The sequence below is a fragment of the Heterocephalus glaber genome, unplaced genomic scaffold (genome assembly GCF_053883595.1).
Source record: "Heterocephalus glaber isolate CG9 unplaced genomic scaffold, H.glaber_assembly_v1.0 deba00001497, whole genome shotgun sequence".
Classification (NCBI taxonomy): Eukaryota; Metazoa; Chordata; class Mammalia; order Rodentia; family Bathyergidae; genus Heterocephalus; species Heterocephalus glaber.
Window position 1 is genome coordinate 21,160,697 of NW_028258320.1, and position 20,168 is coordinate 21,180,864.

At 34.5% G+C, this 20,168-nt stretch overlaps 1 protein-coding gene across 12 annotated transcripts in view; it reads left to right on the forward strand.

Annotated features, from left to right (window-relative positions):
- The window catches only part of Ctnna3 (catenin alpha 3), a 1,794,873-nt gene that overhangs the window by 1,442,321 nt on the left and 332,384 nt on the right, over nt 1-20,168 (forward strand). The gene's annotated exons all lie outside the window — the stretch shown is intronic.

Below are 20,168 nucleotides of genomic sequence, written 5' to 3' on the forward strand. Positions count from 1 at the left end.
CCCCCAGCTTCATTCCTGTTGATATTATTAATTTTATGATATGTGTTTACATTCCTTTAGCTTATTATGTGTAGTCCAGACTGACCTTGAACTCACTATGTAGGCCAGGGTGGCCTCGAATATGTGGAGATCTTCCTGCCTCAGGCTCCTGAGTGCTGAGATTACAGGCATGGGCCACCACACAAGGCTCAACTGTTAGCTAAACACATTCATCCATTCTGTCATCCACTCCACCCCATTCTCCACCACCCCTGCCCCACCTTCCCTTAGAGAGTACTTCGGACAGAACCCTTGTTTCCTTCTACTCATGGTTTAGCATGCTTTTTGTACTTTGCCTTACTTAAATGAGAGATATTACATGATATTTAAGCTTGTGTGTCTGATTTATTTCACTCAACATTATATTTTTCAAATGCATCCATCTTCTTACAAATGTCTCAAATTGTTCTTTATAGCTGAGAGTATTCCATTATGTATAGATACCATCTTTTCTTTATTCAGTCATCTGTATGTGGAAATATAGGTTGCTTCCTGAATTTATCTATTATAATTTGTGCTGCTATATATATTGGTATACATGTTATGTTTTTTCTGATGACTGCCATTCTTTCTGGTGTAAGATAGAATTTTAGCATTGTTTTAATTTGCTAATGGCCAGAGATGTTATGCATTTTTTCATGTATTTGCTGACTATTAGTATTTCTGGTCATTTCATTTGCGCATTTCTTGATTGGATCTTTTATTTGGTGGTCTAATTTTTTTTGAGTTCTTTATGTATTCTAGATATTAGTCCTCTTTCTGAGGAATAGCTGACATTTTTTTTACCATTTGTAGGTTTTATCTTCACTGTACTAATTGCTTTCTTTGCTATGCAGAAGCATTTTAATTGGAGGTAATCTCATTTGTTGATTCTTGTTATTTCTTGTGCCATTGCAATTCTGTTTAGGAAATCCTTTCCTACGCCTTATGAGCTCAAGTGTTTTTCAAATTTTATCTTGCAGGAGGTTCAGTGTTTTCTGTTTTAATATTTAGATCTTTGATCCATTTTGATTTTAGTTTAGTACATCATGAGAGATATGGATCCAGCTTCAATATTCTGTAAACACATATCTAGTTTTTCTAGCAACATTTGTAAAATAGACTATCTTTCTTCCAATGTATGCTTTTGCCCCCTTTGTCAAAGATCAAATAGCTCAGTGTGTCTAGGAATGTTTTTGTATCCTCTATCCTGTTCCATTCATCCACAGGCCTGTATTTGTTCCAGCATTATGGCTGTTTTTATTACTGTTGGTTTATAATATAGCTAATTAGTTACTTATAGAACAAAGTAAGTGCTTTAGAAAATGATTATGTAAAGATATAAAGATACTTTAAATTAGGATAAATTCATCTACAGACAGACCGAGAAGTGAGAATTTGTATTTTCAGTAGTCTTATTTAGGAGGAGGTTAAAGTAAGACCAGGAGAGGAAGGAAACCAATAGGGATTCAGTATGAGTCAGGGCTTGATGCTGTTGTTGAATTATGAGAGATACTATGAAATAAACCTCAGAATTATTTCAAACAAGAAGAACAAAATCTGGACGCTTAATCTCCTATTCGTTCTTTTTTTTCATTAAGTTTATTGTTACATTTTAGGTATACAATACAGTTACATTCATCATTAGGAACTTGTACCTTTTCATGATGTATCTTGGTTCTTATTTTTCCCCATTCCCCTGCCCTCCCTTCACCCCCTCCAACCCTCCCTATTTATAAAGACTTTGTTTCCATTTTTTCCTTTTCTCATATTTTTTCCTTCTCTCCTTTTCTTTCCTCTACTCCTCCCACTTCTCCTACCCCTTTAGATGTTTTCTTCATATTTCACATTATCAATTATACATTTTGATTCTTATTTATACTTTTAGTTTCTCACACCAGAGAAATTATTCAGTATTTACACATGTGTCTTAATTATTTCACTTAAGAGTATGGTGCAACCACTGTGGAAATCAATATAGAGATACCAAAAAACACTAGGATTAGAGGTCTCATTTGACCCAGCTATTCCCTTGCTGGGTATCTTCCCAAAAGAATTAAAAGAATCATACCATAGCAATATATGCTCACCCATGTTTATAGCGGCACAGCTTGTAATAGCTAAAGCTTGGAAACAGCCCAATTGTCCATCAACTGGAGACAGGATAAAGAAGATGTTGGTTTTTTTAATAAAATGGAGTACTACTCAGCCATAAAGACTGAGAAACTAGAGACATTTATAGCTAAATGGAATCACATATTCATTCTTGATTAAGGGCTGCCCTCACAAATGTTACCTGGGCCTTATACTCAAAGCCAATCAAACTCTCTTTGCCAAAGAAAGCAAACTTTAGCTGGGGTAAACAGGCTCACATTAGGAAGACTTGGTAGGACCAGTGACTGAAAATTGAAAGAATTAATGCAGTTCAGTTTAAAAACTTTTGGACTTAATGTCTAGTATGACTGTAAAATGGAGAAAGAATTATCAAGAAGAAATGCGTAATAGTATCAGGCTTGAACTTCATAGTGGGACTATGCGGAGCCATCCAGAAATATGGAGTCCTTTATGAGCCTTGTAAAGAAATGGCCAACCAAACAATGGGGAGTCTGGCAGGGCACATGGAAAAGATTATAAGGAAAAGGCTAAAGGTGTCAAACTGTAGGATCCAACATTTTAGGGCTTGGGAAAAGCTGAAACTAAACCAATGATAGAAAGAGAAATTCCAGGATATATGCAGATGGTGCCCTAAATTTTTACCACAATAGTGTGAAAGCCATACATATTTGTCCAAAATAATACTGCAAGTTTTGAATCTGGGTCTTTACCTGAGCTAGCAATATTTGCTATCATACTTTCTTGTAATGTTAGGCAGCTACTTTTAGCCACAGCCCCTAATCAGCCACCCTATTATGAGCCAACCAGCCAATTCATAGTGTGCTGTCCTACTAACCTATGTTGTTCAGTAGGTTATGAGTATTACATCTAATTTTGATGTATAAAATGTTTTCAATTTATGATAATTTCATTGGGATTCATCGTAAGATGAGGACTATCTGTACTAAGGAGCCTACAAATATTTGTTCCTGTGTTTGGAAACTGAGGCACTGAACCAATACTGTGACTGAGCAGCACATAAACTTTACCAAATATTTCCTTATTCAGCCGAAGGTATTTATTCCTGACCTGTGTGGACTAGTGGACTAGAAATAATCCCCAAATTGGAGAGGAGGTGAGTCCAGGAAAGATAATAGTGTGACGAAGATACATGAACTTTAGGAACTGTGGTATGAACTCTGCCCCTACAGTTTCACTATCCCTGTGTGGCTATTTGAGAAGATACACCTGTGAAATTACAGAAAAGAGCTAGGGTGGATATTGCATTTATTTTTCCTGCTAAAATTGTTCAGGGATGTAAAAAACTTATAATCACTTTTAGTTAGATGTTCCAGTACTTAAATTTTTTCTCATTATCAGGATGACTTCCACATTGCAAATCAAATTGTCTTGCCATTATTTCTATGTGGTCCTCCACAGGGCAGGAGAACAATTTATTGTAACTATTAATAGCCTTGGAAGGCAATACTCTTTCCCTTTACTCATTTCTTTTTCAAGGTAAATACTTCCATTTCTGTTAATTTTTTCTCATAGGAATGCTCTAGTATTTTGTGTTAATTGCTAGTCCTTATTTAATTTTCAAAAAACTTTTCAAATGAGACTATCAAGTCTTATTCTAATTAGGTCCTGTCTAATACCAAACAAAGTACACTATTATCAAGTATAGGAGATATTATTTACTTATTAGCAATTTAATATCTAATACAAAGTAAAGTTCATATGTGTTATTTCTACAGCTGTTGTAAATGATGTTAGCTAATTGCTCCTCCTATTTTACTCACCAGCGTTATTAAATTAAGGCTGACTTGCTTTCATAATCCCCCTACTTTTGCTTATATATTCATTCTCCTTTTTTATTTGAAATGATTGTCCTTGCTCTTAAATTATAATTCCATGAAAATTTGTTGTGTTTTGTTTTGTTTTGTTTTGTTTTCTGGCACCAGGGATCGAACTTAAGCAGGCATGGTGCCACTGAGCTGCATCCCTGGCCCCTTTGTTGTTTTTTTAAATTATTCTTCATATACTTTATCTACTTGCTTTCTATTTTGTCTTTTGAGCACACTGAATTAGCATCAGTTAGAAACATGAGGTGTAGACTTTGTTCCTTTTTTTCTAGATTACTAATAAATTATTAATTTGTACAGTCTTGGCCCTGCATCTCATTGTAATGCCCAATGGATAGATGTGGTTGAGGAAATCAGTGTTATGAGACCCTTAAGAAAAGGAAGCTATATCCAGCTGTGAACATGCAAGTGTATGATTTAAAAGAGCATTTTAAAATTTTGAAATATGTATAATTCTTCTTTAAATAATTTTATGGCTGAAAGGATAGAAACAGAGCTGCTGTGCTTCAAATCATGGAAGAGAGGAGGGAAGCCCATCATCTCTGTCCCTACATCCCAAGTTTCCTAGGCAACCAAAAGGGGGAAGTTCACTTACAGCCATTCCTTAGAGGATGATCTGTAACCTCTGGATTAATTGCTAATTGGGTTATAAGATAAAAATAAAGTCTAGCTCAGATGCAGGTAAATGAAAATCTATTCATTATTTTACTTAAAACTATCCCTTTACCACAGAGGATAATAAAATTGAGCTGGTATAATTTTCTCTTTACAAGGCCGAATTTAATTCAGACCAAAACTCTGGCCTTAGAACTGCAAAACATTTACTCTTTCTCCAAGGTATCTAAAAAGTGTGACCATTAAGCAACTAGTTAATAATGATATAAGTTTGGGAGGGATAAGCTATGGTCCTGAGGAGGTTTCTAAGTAGTAATCCTATCTTATGTGAATTTTCATGAGTATTCTTCAGTGCCCTCAAGAAAATAAAATAGCTGAGGATCAGATTCTTATATTTGATAAATAGTTTTATAAAATATGATTACATCTGACTTTACTATTTTGATCAATTGCTATATTAGTTGTCTCCATTATCTTTAAAAGTTTTAAAATAAATGCTGTGACATTTAATGTTGCTATTTTTTACTGGATTCAGTGTGATGACAAATGAGGTTGTAGAATCTCAGATTTAACAACCTCAGAAAGTAGGGAGTAAATACAGTATAAGTGGCTATTTGCCAAATATTTCAATTGTATACATTATCTTTATTTTTATTATTCATGCTTGTAAACCATAATATATTATTTCCAGGGGCTGGCAAGCTCTTATGTGGCACATATTTGTTCCACTGTGTTTTATATGGCCTATGGGCTCTGTGCTACAATGACCAGGTGAAGTAATTGTGACAGAGTAAATGGCTTAAAAATCCTGAAACATTTATTATCTGTCTCATTGTATGAAAGGAGCATGGGGAAATGGGGAAAAAAATAAGAACCAAGATATACCATGTAAAGGTACAAATTCCCAGTGATGAATGTCATCATATTGTATACTTAAAATGGATCAATAAACTTAATGAATAAAAAAATCTACAGGAATTTGTTATAGGTCATTCACTTTAGACCTTTACCACAATATTAACTGGCTTTCCAACAATCCAATCAGCTCTTTATTAGTTTTGTTTTGCAAATTTAATGGTCCAAGATATTTGAATATTAGAATTGTTACCTCTTCCAAGTTCCTTGTGTCATGTGCTCACTGAAAAAGACATTTTCTAACACTTTCTATTCCATATCTCAAAGCTCAGTTTCCTTTTTATATTCTCCTCTATATATTCTCCACCTTGAAGACTTACATTCTCCTGGGTGCTCTACTTTCTTTTGTAGATTAAACTATTTTATTTCCAAATTTTATATGCATGCCCCGGTGCTTTGCAAATAGAGCTTCTTAGTTACTAAGTCTCACTTGTTCCAAATGCTGTAAAGATTTTTTATTATCATTTTGCTATTTTGTGTTATTTGTCCAGCAGGTAAAATTATCATACATTTTGAAATTCCACTGTATTCACTCATTTTATTTTATTTTTTTATGTTATAGTATTGTATTTCTCCCAAAATAAGAGCCAGCCAGAAAATAAGCCCTAGCATGATTTTTCATCCTAGGATGCTCTTTACATAAACCCTACCCTCAAAGTTAAGACTCAGTTAAGATCATCAGCCAAAAGAATGCTTTTAGTAAATCTATTGCAACATTCAATGAACATATTGAATTATAGAGCAATAACATTAATATAAAATTATAAATTAATAAAAATATAAATGAATAATGTTACTGACATCAATATTTAAAATAAATGATAATATAAATTATAATTAAGTATTTGCAAATACCCAAGCAGGCACCTTTGGAAGAGAGGTAAACACCTGTGTAAACAGATGAGATCAAGACTTATTGGGGAATGACCAGTGGAAGTACAGACACAAAGCATAAATAACATATGCGCTTGATAATGAATGGACGTGACTATATCTAATATGACTCTTCATAATTCAGTATGCTGTGTGTTATAATGTTGCTCTATGAGCAGAATACATGGTTAAGAAGTATGCATTAAGGAGACCTCTCTTGTTGGAGATGAGATATGGGGGCCAATGGTACTACAGGAAATGGAGTCGCAAGAAATTCAGGCCAGAATTCAGGGTTCAGAGAGTTTTGATGATGTTCTAGAAGAAGATAACGTGACTGTATTTGAATGAATGTAGTTTTTATACATGAATAAATGTAGATTGTTGTATATGAAAAAATAAGACATCCCCTGAAAATAAACCCTATGGTGTCTTTTGGAATGAAAGTTAAAATAAGAGCTGCTTTTATTTTTGGAGAAGTATTAATAACTTTTTCTAGACCTTATTGTGATTACAAGTGAATTTTCATAAGATAAACCTTAGCTTAGTGAGCTTAAATGCAATTAATTAGGGTGAATGTATATATATTGTGGTTTGCATACCTTGGATTATACATTTTTACTCCCCAAAGTGTCCAATTTGGAGGCTACATTGTTTTATTCACTGTATTTTCTAGGTACTGACTTCCTGCTTGATTCCCTGTACTACTTCACCGCCACCCATTGGGCACTGATCATAGTGACTGGCATTCATCAGCACAGTTCCTTTCAAGGCAGTTTTCCAACCCTCAGGAACACTTTTCCTCTGTAAGCCTAACTGCTATCAAACGTTAGCTTCTTCATGCTTTGCAGATCTTTTGTTGACTGTGGAGAATCTATTCAAAAACCATTTCAAATTTATTTAGCATACAAAGGCTTAACACCTTTTCATGTCTCAGTGTTAATCAGATTGCCAAATTTCATAGTCACTCTGTTCATTCTCACAGGAGTCTTGCCAGGGAATCTCAGTTAAAACACTGCCCTTTGTGGAAGCATTCTGACACCTTTATAGTGTCAGAACAAGTTTGTAAAGAAGCCAGCTACTACGGGCTTCCTAAGGGAACTTAATAAAAAGCTGTAGCAAAGTAATCTGACCTTTATATGCAAATTGAAATCAAAGCTTAGTGGGAAGAGTTCTGTAGAAGGGCCCTTGCTGTTACCTCTGAAACAAAAAGTTAAGATAAGGAACCTATAACCGCCTGCTGGCTCTGGTTGACAAGAGGTAAAGTCTCATGCTCTCAGCACACTTAATGGCCCTACTTGTATGTACACTAGTTGAAGAGACTTTTGACTGTAGGGACGGAGGTGTCCAGAGTTGCAAAGAATATTCATTGAGTAATATTTTGGATAAGATGCAAAAGCAGTGCTAGTCAGTGATCTCAGCTGCTCATGCTGGGAGAAAGATGTTTAGCGTGAAGTCTTTCTGGGAACAGCTATCTCACCAAAGGGTCAAAGCTACTAGATTGGCAGGAGATGTCATGGTCCAGAGGGGCTTTTATGGAGATTAGTCCTGCATTTGAGAGGTCTACACAGGTGCAGTTCAGAGATTTGACTCAAAGTCATTGAATCTAAGGATGAGGGTATCTTTCTCTTTGAAAATACCTTGTGTTAGGGGAAATGGCTAGCATTGCAGACAGGATGACAAGAGAAAGATGTTTCATGGTGGAATCTTAAGGACTATATTTTTTGGGTTTTTTAGTAATTATATAATGCTATATCACTTTAAATAAATGTCTTAGTAATGAAATAAATTTATATTAAGTATTACATTTAATATGTTTTTATAATTTGGGAACAAAATGTTGGCTTTATCCTGAAGACTCTTAAGATGTGCTTATCTCTTCAAATAAGAAGTCTGGCTGCCTGACTACATTTCAAAAGTAATTTTTGTAGAGTTGAATAAGTCTTCTAGAGAAAACAATTTATGAAGAGATGACTTTTAAGAAAGTCATTGTAGTAGGTAGTAGAGGAAGAGAGATTGAGAATTTTATGTTTCCAGTATCTATAAAGCAAATGATAGAATTTCAAAAGGAGAAATATTGTGAAGTCTGACAGCAAAAGGATAATTGAGGTGCTTGAGGTAACATACTGATAAAAAATCACAGGAAGAAAGTCTGGGTCATTAGGCACCTGCTTCAGAATATTTTCTTTTACCACAGGAGAAGGAATCAACTCAATATTTTTATGCCACAAGACCCGTTAGTTTTCACTGACTTTCGTTTGTTGATGGGCCAGTTATAAACCCATAAATCCCGAGAAACACTTTTTGGGCAATTAGTGGAAGAACACTTACACTCCATCTCTTCCTTGCTCCCTCAGATTCATACATGTTGGCCTGCTGGCTGTCCCTCTAGACCACCCACCTTTCTGGTATCTTTCTACTTACCATTCTCTCTAACTACAGCGTTTTCTCCCAAGACTTTGAATAGGGGCCATCTTCAAATCTGTTACATCATTATCTTATCCAACATCCTACACAGATCCCAAACAAAGAAATAAGTAAAAATAGCTTCTCCCACTTTAGTGACTCTATCTTAATCAAGCTTATGTCTACATAATATTTATCATGACAATTGACATGTATAATTAACATATTTATCTATTATATTGCCAATCAAGACTGGAGGCTACATGAAAGAAGGAATTTTTAACCAAAGCTTTTAATGAAAAATATAAATTAAAATATCATTATAATTAAATTATTTTTCCACTTTGACATTTGTTTGAAATGTCATTACTGACTCCCAAGCAATTAAAGGTAAGAAAACATGGTGTTATTTTATATATCACACATTATAAAAATGATGAACAATAGAAAACTAATTCGGTAGATATTTTCAAAAAGAATTAAAACTTTTTTGATCTATGATATTAAGAGTGCCAAGGATTTTTAAGTATACATTTTGTGGCCACTAATGTGGTTATGAAGGTGCTCTGTGACTATATCAATACTATTTGTCTTAGTTGAAACTTACATAAAGTTGGATCCATGTGGTTGTTTTCAACATCCTCAGTTTTACCATGAAGTAGACAAGATGACTCTTCCACGACAATGAGTATTGCAGAGCAACCCTGGTGGGATTCTCCCTTGTGTTCATTATCTGTTGGGGTGTAGAAGAAAGAACCTCCAGGATAGAGTCTGTGGAACTTGCTGAAGTGTATTTTATATTCATTATCTTTCACTATCAGTCCCTTGGTATTATAAGTCCTGAAAAGTCACAAAATCATCTACAAATATAATCATTAAAATGTGTTTCATAATGCCTTCTATTGTAGTGTTTGGAACAGAAATCAGAAATTTAATTAAAGTCATAAAATATAAAAAGATACCATAGCAAAAATATTTCTAACTTAAAAATGGTTATAAAGTAGATTTAAACAGTCCTCTGTGATCCATTTACTAAAAATGTAAAAAAAAAAATAAAGTGAGAGTTTTATATATATATATATATATATATATATATTATTTCTAAAATTCATGGTTTCAGAAAAAATTCAGTGTATGTTTACCAAAACTTTACATTGGCAGTAAGTTATAGCAGTTCACAATTTTGCCTAACACTTGAAACTTCAGATTCTTCAAGCAAGGGAAAACACAGAAGTAGTGATTGGGAAGACAGCAAACAATCCCTTACCATGTATTTATTATTAAAGAACGATAGGAATTTTAACCAAATACCAATTATATTATTTATATCTTACTTAATATATTGATTAAGTATGATTTTCAACTATTATTCTTCCTTGAGATGAGGAACTTCTCTAAAGGAACTTTAGAGAAATTATGAAGATAATAATGTTAATGATAATGATAATAATAGAAAATATGAGGCTGTATTTGGAACAATATTTTTATACTTGCAATGAGATGGAACCAAGCATATTTCAAGAAGTTTTTCTAACTGCCTAACCATCTCTGAGGAGATGTAGCAAATCAGGCTGGCAATCAGGCATGTTCCCTACTAGAGCAGCCAAGGTGAAGGGATTGAAGTGCTATCTCGCCAGCGTTAGGGGCTCATTGAGTCTGTTCCAAAGTATAACATGTCACTGATTACAGAGGATTTTGGTGTTAAACTGACAGAAGAAATTGCTAATCAAAATGCAAGTGGGAGATGTAAATGCAAAAAGATATGAACTCACCAATTAATGCAAAGGGAATCATTTTCTCCTCCAGATGTCTTGTTTCTTTATTATATCTGAAGCTTTACATATTCACTTCAAAAGAAGCATATCAATCAGAGAAGGTTGAAAGACTGTGTTACTCTGTGATGAGCATGGATTAGAAATCAGAAGACCTTGATCCTGGCCTCAGCTATATCCTATAATACTTGTGAGGTCCTCTTTCTCTCCCTTACATTCTAATGTATGGTGTCGTAGTATATAATGCAGGTGGTTATCACACTAGCATTGCTTATTTCACACATTTTAAGGAGTCCCACTCTCCCTCCCCCCTTTCTTTCTTTTCACTCATTAGTCCATTTGTCATGTATTTAGATCTTTTTATTGAGTACCTACTATGCACTTGTTAATAAACCAGGCACTTAGATATATAGTGAGGTATAAGATAGATAAGATCTCTGTTTTTATGGATTTTATATTCTTGTGGAGAGAGAGTAAAGATTTAAAGAAAGATATAGACAAGGCAGTTATCAAGAGTGACATGGAATGGGATGATGTGAAGGAGAGAAAGTGGCATACGAGATACCAGCACCTTTAGTGTAATAGAGAAAGTCTGTCTGAGGAAGTGAAATTAGTTAGTAAGAATAAGAACAAGTCAGCAATTTTAAGACAGGGCAGTAATGTTCCAACCAGAGTAAACTAATTGAAAAATGATAAGATTTAGGAAATTCCTGTTTTACTTAAAGAATAGGACGAAGGTACTATTTCTACAACTTAGTGAATGGAGGAAGGGGAGTGATAAAAAATGATTTTAGGAAGGTAGACAAAACAAGCTATTTTGGCCTCATCAGGCATGTTAAGCATTTGGATTTTATTCTAAATTATCAAGAATTATTAAAATGTATTAAGTGATATGATTTCATTTATGTTTTAAAGAAGACCTTTCTTGATTTTGTTGAATGTTGACTTTCTAAAACAGATGTTCATCAAACAAAGCTGAAACTAAGACAGTGCAATAAAGTTGAATACCATTCTACCAGTTTTAACAGTATATCAAAATGGAGAAATCAAAGGATCATTCTAGCATTTTAAGTCCAGTGCTTATTGATTTTAAAATACATGTTCATATGGAAAGAACTGGTTGGGATTTGGTGATACAGTAGATTTGAATAGGCAGACACAATGAATTGAGTATTTTGAAGTGAGCTTATTGGTTTTGATAATTGATCAGTTTAGCTATTTTAATGTTTTTTTTTTCTTCTAGGAGCAGATATTTCCTGGGGAAAGCACCTATTTTCTTTAACTTGCTCTTACTACAGTTAGTACAGGAAAAGTGAATCTACCAAGTGCATTATTGTTTAGCACAGTGACAGCAAATTACAGCATCATGTTTTCATTTCTAACTAATGCATGGAAAATAGATTTCTGGAGATAGAGGGTAGGCAAGAGTAGATGTAGGGATACCATATATGAGGCTGTTGTAGTTCTTCATGCAATACGCAATGAGAATATACACTAGAAGTCCACTGTCTAATATAGTGGTCACATGTGGCTATTGAGCACTTGAAACTGAGGTAGAGTGAAGTAAGGTGTGTTATGTAAACAAAAAACACGGTAAACTTTGAAGATGTAGTAAGAAAAAGTACATAAAGTATCTCATATATATTTACATTTACACATCTTAAATTGATACCACTAAAATCTTTGTGGCTTGCACAAATTATGTATCGTTGAAATGTGGCTACAAACTTAAAAATCTATATGTTGCTTATATTATATTTACATCAGACAGTACTACACTAGAGAGATGGTAGAAGAGTTCAATTTGAAACTTATTTTGAAGATAAAATTGACTGGTTTGTGGGGTTAATATGGTTTGAGGAAACTGAAAAACAAATGTGGCTCTAAGATTTCTTGTTTTGGACTTTTGTGTGGGAGTGAATATGATTTAATGAGAAGGAGATTTTGGGGGTAGAAATTTGATTCCACTTTACTGAGCTCATTTAACATCAAATATACTTGTTTTATAGTCATATGGGTCATTTGATATATAATTTGGAATTTAGACCACAAATTTTCTCTGTCAGAGGAACCTGATTTCCTTAGTATATAATTACATGTGGGCACAGTATATTTAAAAAAACATGACAAAAATAAACATATTTAGAATTCAGGTTATAGAGGGAGACCTAACAAAGTAAACTGAGATGTAGTAACTGGAAAGACAGGACAAAAGGGAAAACAGTGCCATCTCAAAAACCAGTATAAGAATATTTCCTGTGCAGGACATTACTTCAAAGACTGATTAGGAGAAGATTATGTTCCTTGTATTTGGAGATATGGATAATCAAGTAAGTAATGGGTATATATAGTACTTTGATGTCAGGGTATTCTGCAACTGATGATAAAGGCTCTGTAGTTGGAAAAATTTAGCTAAATACCACAGTTAAGAAAACTCTAAGTCTATTGGGATACACATTTCTATAGGACCTAGATAACGATGGAGGATTTGAAACAAGGAGAGGGAGAAAATTAGGTTTTTCTGAAATGTGTGGTATTCAGAAAGAGAGGTTAAATAGCTCTCTGCTTTCCTTTCAGATTGCTCTTTGGCACACTCTGTTGTCTTCACAGTATAATGGGGAAAAAGACAAATGTACTCCTGACCTCTTGACAATGATCAGAAATTACACATGGCAAAGTGAACTGTATATACTTTATGTGTCCATAAAGTCATATAATTGTAAATATTATAAATAAAGTTTGGTAAGATCTTTTAGTTTTCAATGATTCTCATTGTTTCTTAAATCTAGATCAGCCTTTTTTCCTGTACTTACAGGATTTTTTTTGTTGTTGTTGAACCATCCTCTTTCTTCCTTTGTTATTATAAATGTCTGCTGAGAATACCAGTCTTTGCTTGTGCACTTTCTGAAATAATTGTCTTTAAATACAGTTTTTATCTATTGATTTTTTGGGAAATATTTGCTTTGCACCAATATTATCTGCAAAATGCTGCTCTCTATTCTCTTCTGTTAACCCCAATGATGGCTTTAGCCAAATTCTGCATTTTTGCTGAACTGTAGAGAATTACTTCTACCTGTTTTTCTTCTTCCAACTATGTGTTTATTATAATAATTTTTATTATAGGTACACTGAGAACAATAGTCTCAAATCACTTTTAAAAGAAAGTATTATGTTCTGCTTGCATTTGAGGTAAAAATAGATTCACCCAGTGCCCATTCTGAAGTATTTCCTATGTGATACTAATGAACATTACTCCATCTCAACCTTTTCCTTTGTCAATAATTACATTCCCAGTTTATGACAGAATACAAAACAACTGTATAAAACAAAAAGAAATATATAAATTAAAATATGTTAGTGAATACTTAAAATAATATATTATTATAACCATTGCATACTTTTTAAATGACAAATAAAGCAATATAGGACAGTTTTTAATAAAAAATTAAGCTGTAATATTGCTACCCCTACATCTCGGAGTGAATTGCATTTTACTAATGTTATGTATTTTTTCAAATAATTTTCTACATAAATGTTAACTCATATACTTATATGTTTATCTTTTGTTTGTGCAACTATATGGCTATTATATATTTAGTATTCTGAAACTTTATTTGATTTTCATAATTTCCTAAGAAGTCATGTTCTGGACTCTCTTGTCCAACCCAAGAAGACAGCTAGCATGGATCCACATCAACTCCTGTGACACTTTTTCTTTTAAGCTTTTACTGTATCTGAGCAAAGCAAGAAAAAAAAGGTGAAAGGCAGCTAGAGGCAATATACCAGAAAAATGGAAACAGTCATTTGTGGCCTTCTTAAAAAAAAAAAAATATGGAAAGCCAACATCATGTCATGAATGCAATACTGCATTCTACAGAAATTGAATTAAAAACTCTAAAATAATAAAACAGAGTTCAATTGAAAAGAAAATCACATACCTCAAGACTATTAGAAGGCTTTGAGCCCTATAAAGATGAAGTGAGTTACTTAATTCTGAATATAGCTAATTGGTGTCAAGGTCAGAATTAGAATTCAGTTCTCCTTATTCCAAAAACACATGAGCAAAACTAGTATTAACTAAATGGCATTGTAATACAATGTTTTAAATATAACATAATACATTAAATACAATTTTTAAATATTAATTATATTTGACATTATTGACTAAGAACAGAAATATATCGATGTAAGAACTGAAGAAATGGCAAGTGACAAGTAGCTTGAAGGTAAGGCTAAATTAGTTTCTGTGTAAGAGATGAGGTAGAAAGATCAAGTGAAATAATTTAAATGTATTGAATTTTCTTTAGATGTGAAGCAAAGAGAAAAATGTCTTTCTGCTTAAAATAAAGTTCCCAGCAGAAACTGAGAAGATCAAGCAGAGGTAAAAGTTATACCCTTGAGCTCCAGCTAATGATATCTAGCCGGAGGGAAGAAAATTATGTTGAGAGCTCAGCACAAGACAGCAACTTTACATACATTCTCTCATTTCAGCCCTAAAGCAAACTTGAGGCAGGGATTTAGAGAACCATTTCATTGATAGGAAAGAAAACAGCTGAGTTAAATTATTATACTAAAGTCACTCAGGTAGACCGTGGTCCAATAGGGCTAGTACTCAGATAATTCCTTTTAGCTCTAAAGCAAATCTTTTTTTAAAAATTAATTTTATTGATACATTTTAGGTATACCATATAATGACATTTATCATTGGAAATTTGCACCTTTACATAATCTCTCTTGGTTCTTAATTTTTGCCCCATTTCCCTGCCCTCTCTTCAACCCCTCCATTCCTCCCTATTTACAAACACTTTGCTTCCATTTTTTCATTTTCTCATATTAATTCCATTCCCTTCTTTCCAAAGCCAGTCTTTATTGTCTTACAGGCACTGCCTTTATTAATCCCTAAGGTGCAAGAGATCTTTGTGTTAGACCTAGAGTTCCTGGACTTGGAGTTAAAGGAGTTTTATTCCAGTATTTCTGAGCTGTCCTTAAGAATTTGAAAACATAATTAAATTCAATTATAAAGATAAGATAGAAAAAAATAATGGTTTGCTAGATATTGCACATTGTTTTAAAAGAGTTTTGTAAATACTCTGTCAGTGCTTTTCTTTTCTTAGGATTTTGGAGCTTGAAGACATTTGAGTAGGAAAGATAAATCAACAGTCAAGGAAACAAAACTGAAAATTGCTTCTCTTTAAGGTTTTTACTTCTAGGCCAATTTCTTTCATACACTCTGATTTTACTGATTCACTCTGATAGATACATAGTCTTCAATCAACAGCAGGTGGGGGTGGACTTTACCACAGAACTTTTCTGTTTTCCCACAATCCTGCCAATATTTTACACAAATAATGGAGATGTTTTGCAATTATACAGGTTTCTTATGGTTCTACCACTTGTTAATTTGAATTAATATCCTTAATTTGAAAAAGTAATAGTTTTAAAAAAAAAAACTACTGATTTGAAAGAGCAGGACTTTTCTGAGAACAAAGAAGTGTGATTTTGAAAACACAAATCTTATTTTGAAGAACAGATGTAAAGTTTATCACTAGATACTTGAGAAAGTTCTGGATCCCTCCATCCTCCAAGGATGAGTCCTTTGTTCACTTATCTGTTTTAGGAGATCAGAGTGACACAGGAATTCTGAAGATCAGGCCTGGGCTATATTGGGAAAGCAAAGCATCACAGGTTCCCCAGGATAAACAGTGTTAGGGACCAATACCAGGAAGCCAACTGGGAAGGCAGGCCATGGCCAAAGTGTTTATCACCACTAGAGTAATAAGTTTTCACTTATCCAAAAACTTTCTTCCTGTTGCAATTCAGAGACAGATGCCCATTTGTTCCCTGAATTAAGTTAAAAGGACTCCTCTATTATCTAGATTTTGCTTCTGTTGGAGCCATTAGAAGGCCAAGTCCATTTTTCATGGACTTTTAACTTTTTCTTATCAAGTATGAGCCAAGACTCAAACAAAACCAAACAAGCAAACAAAAGAGAAAAACCACCTAGGATACCCAAAAGATTTAAAAGTATTTTGAAAGAAAAGCTTAAGAGGTCTAGAGGACATAACTTAACTAGTTTGAAGTACTTGCCCCTTTTGAGTTAAACCAGGGAGGAGCTCTGTCAACATTGCAACATGTATCCTCCAAGAAGATCATGTATGGCTTCTGAGTCTGCATTGGCTATTTAACTTCTATATGAGTATATGATGGAACCATGTAGGTTTATGGAATTAGAACTACCACAGAGGGACTCCAGCAACCATACAGAATCTTGTAGGATAGTCATATGTACCTTTAAATCCTAATTAGAACTAATGATGAAAGCTTGCCAAATATGGAAATCCATTAGAAAGCAAGAGGGAGAGTTGCAAACCAAGGAAGAAGCCTGCAGAAGCCTTTTGAAGAGATGCATTGTCATTTGGCATCTGTTTGCTACTGCACAGAATATTAATGTGCATTCACACTTGTTGGTAATGATAGGGGTGTTCACATGATTGATCAAAATTGTTCCACCAGCTATGATGTAATGATGATGGATTGTTCTTGTCAGGATAGCCAGTTAGAAATTTCTGCATCAGATGGCCAAGAGATACTATGAAGAATCTCTCAGGAGATACAAAAAGAATCCTTTTTACTTAATTGAGGCTTGACTCAAGATTTAAAAACAAAAATAACTTGATTGAAAAAAGACAGACCTGCACTTTAGACAGTAGAATAAAAATATACTCTAAAATTGGGTCAAATCATGGTAAAAACAAACTTTATTTGATGTGCTCTCCACTAATCACCCTCCCTTAACACCTCACCTGAGGCTTTAGGTAAATCATATAAACTCTTTATATTTTTTAGCTAGAAATGACTTCGTATTTCCTAAAAGATTTTTCAAAGATTAAATGTAGACAATACATATATTAAAACTTTAAAACAAAAATGCAAATTTAAGAAGATAATATTTACTTGATTGTTGAAGTCAAGGCTTGGCCATCATCCTCTAATTGTCCTCTTTCAAATTCTTCTCCAAATCCTGCCATCTTTGGATACTCAAACACTTTGTAACCTTGCCAAGGCTCTCTATCCTCTATCCACAGTAATTTTTATTCATGCTTGGATATGTCTGGATGTCATTTCTTTCTTGAAGGATTTTCTCAATCCAACTTGTAAATTAGGTAATCTTATATGCCCCCATAGCACTTCTTATTTTCTAAGCAATTGATTACAATAGTAACCATGTTTTCTGCTTGAATTTAAGTGCCAGGAAAAAACAAGACTATGATTTCAAATCTTTCTTTATACTATTATCATAAGACTTGGGTCATTGTAGATAGAAACTAGTTTCTGAGTAAATAAATAAATGAATTTCATGTTCTGAAATGTAAAATTAGAAAGAGGTATTAGGATAAAATGATGATTAGTATTTTATTATTGATGCCTATAAAAGTAAACTTTAGGGCTGGGGATTTAGCTCAGTGGTTTCGCCGCCTGCTGCACAAGCGCAAAGACCCGAGTTCGATCCCCGGTACCGGAAAAAAAAAAACACTCAAAAAAAAAAAAAAAGTAAACTTTAAATTTGATCTCAAATTAAAGGAGTGGGACTTAATATTTTTTTAAATTGTATAAGGTTTACAGTAGTATAAATAATACTGATATTTATTCTGATAAACATATTCTTTTCAAAATTTCCCTTAACATGTATAAAAGTTTATAGTTGTCACAAGAAATGTTTCTTTGGGTTTAATTTGATGCTTTTATAGGTCATAGACTAATCTAGCATAATGGTTAAGAGTAGTCTCGATATTAAACTGTTTGGAGTTCAAATAGCTGTGTTACATTATGCAAACAATTTAACCTCTCTGTAAATGTTTCTTCATCTGCAAAATGAGGGTAATAAATCCCCCTGTGATGGTAAACTTGCTGTGTCAACTTGATTGACTTGGGAGCACCCAGGCAATTAGTGGAACATACATCTTGGAGTGTCTGAATGGGTCATAGAAGCATGACCTTGGGTACTCTCTATCTGGTCTCTTTTGTCTTAGTTGTTTTTTCTCTTGTTGCTGAGACAAAATACCTGACACCCAAAGTTCAAGGGGAAAAGGGTTTGTAGAGGTTTCTGCTCATAATCAGCTGGACCCAAGGTAGAGTGGCACAAGGCAGAGGGACATCACAGAGGAGAAACAGTTCATGGTGTTCACACATAGCAAAAGCAATAAGAAATGTAACAGGGTCTTTCTGCAATTTTTATCTTATCCAGACTACCAGGATTAAGGTGGTGCCAAAACAATCAGTGTACTGGTGTAGTAATCACATGCCCTTAATCCCAGCATCACACACTCTAGATTCAACCACCTCTAAAAAAAGCTACCTATGACCATATGAGGCTTTGGGGAGACATCTAGACCCAAAGCATAACATGTCACCCCTGGCCCCTCAAAGCCTCATGTGTATTCCTTTATGAAAAAGGTATTTAGTCAATCTCTGAGAGTTGTCAATTTCCTAACAGTTTTAGCTTTGATGAAGTCCAATGTTTCCTTGAAATTTAAGGCAAATTCTTAGCTGCAAGCCCTGTATAAGAAAGAAAAGGAAGTTAAAATCTTCCAACATTCAATGACACAAGATAGACATTTCCGTTCCAAAGGTTGCAAATGGGGGTGGGGGTGGATGAGAACAGAGAAAGACCAAACTCCAGTAGGGCAAACATTAACTCCAACAGTTCCACTTCCAGCATCCCAGCATCCAGGGCAATCTGTAGCAAGTTATAAACTCCAAAGTGTTTGGGTGGCTCCACCCCTAGGGTACTTCTGGTGCTTGTAGCTCCCACAGCTACTCTCTTGGGCCAGGTCTGCTCCCTCCTTTCAGTTTTCCTCAGACTATCCATGCTCCTGGCTTCTCCAAACTTCTGAGGTCTCCACTGCACCTTCGACTTCGCAATCACAGCTCCACACACTGCTCTCTCAGGAGCACACTGCCTGGCTTCCCAGGCCTTCTTCTGAAATCTGGGTGGAAGCCTTCCTGACCCCACAACTCTTGCATTCTGCATGTGCCCAAAACCCAATCCACATGGATAACACCAAGGTCTGCAGTCAGCTGGAGCAGTAGCCAGATTTTCTTCTCTCTTGCTATAGCAGCCCAGTGTCTATGAACCAAATCCTGAGGAACAACTTCCCTAGACCATGACCATACTGGAAAATGATGCTCTGGGGCTCTCTTCTCAAAGCAAGTCTTTCACTTTTACAATTTTGAGGCTGCAATGATGGAGTCTTGCTGCTTCTGGTGATGCCCTCAGACCATCTTTTCTATTCTCTTGTTCCTCCTTGGCAATCAAGATTGTCTCTATCTTTACAGGCTGCAACTTTACTGAAGCTTCCTTTCTGGCCAAACTCAGACTGTTTTAAATCATTTCTCTGGGCTCTTGCTCTTGATTCTCAACATAAATCTGGCTAAAAGCCCCCAATAGTAGCCATGCCACCACCTCAACATTAGACTGCCTTAAAATTTCTTCTGCCAGTTACGTAGTTCACCACCCTTAATCTCAATATCAGGCAAAGTCTCTGGACCTAAATGTAGACAAACTTTCTGCCAAGGCATAACATACATTGTTTGGAGTCCAGCAGCCAATGCA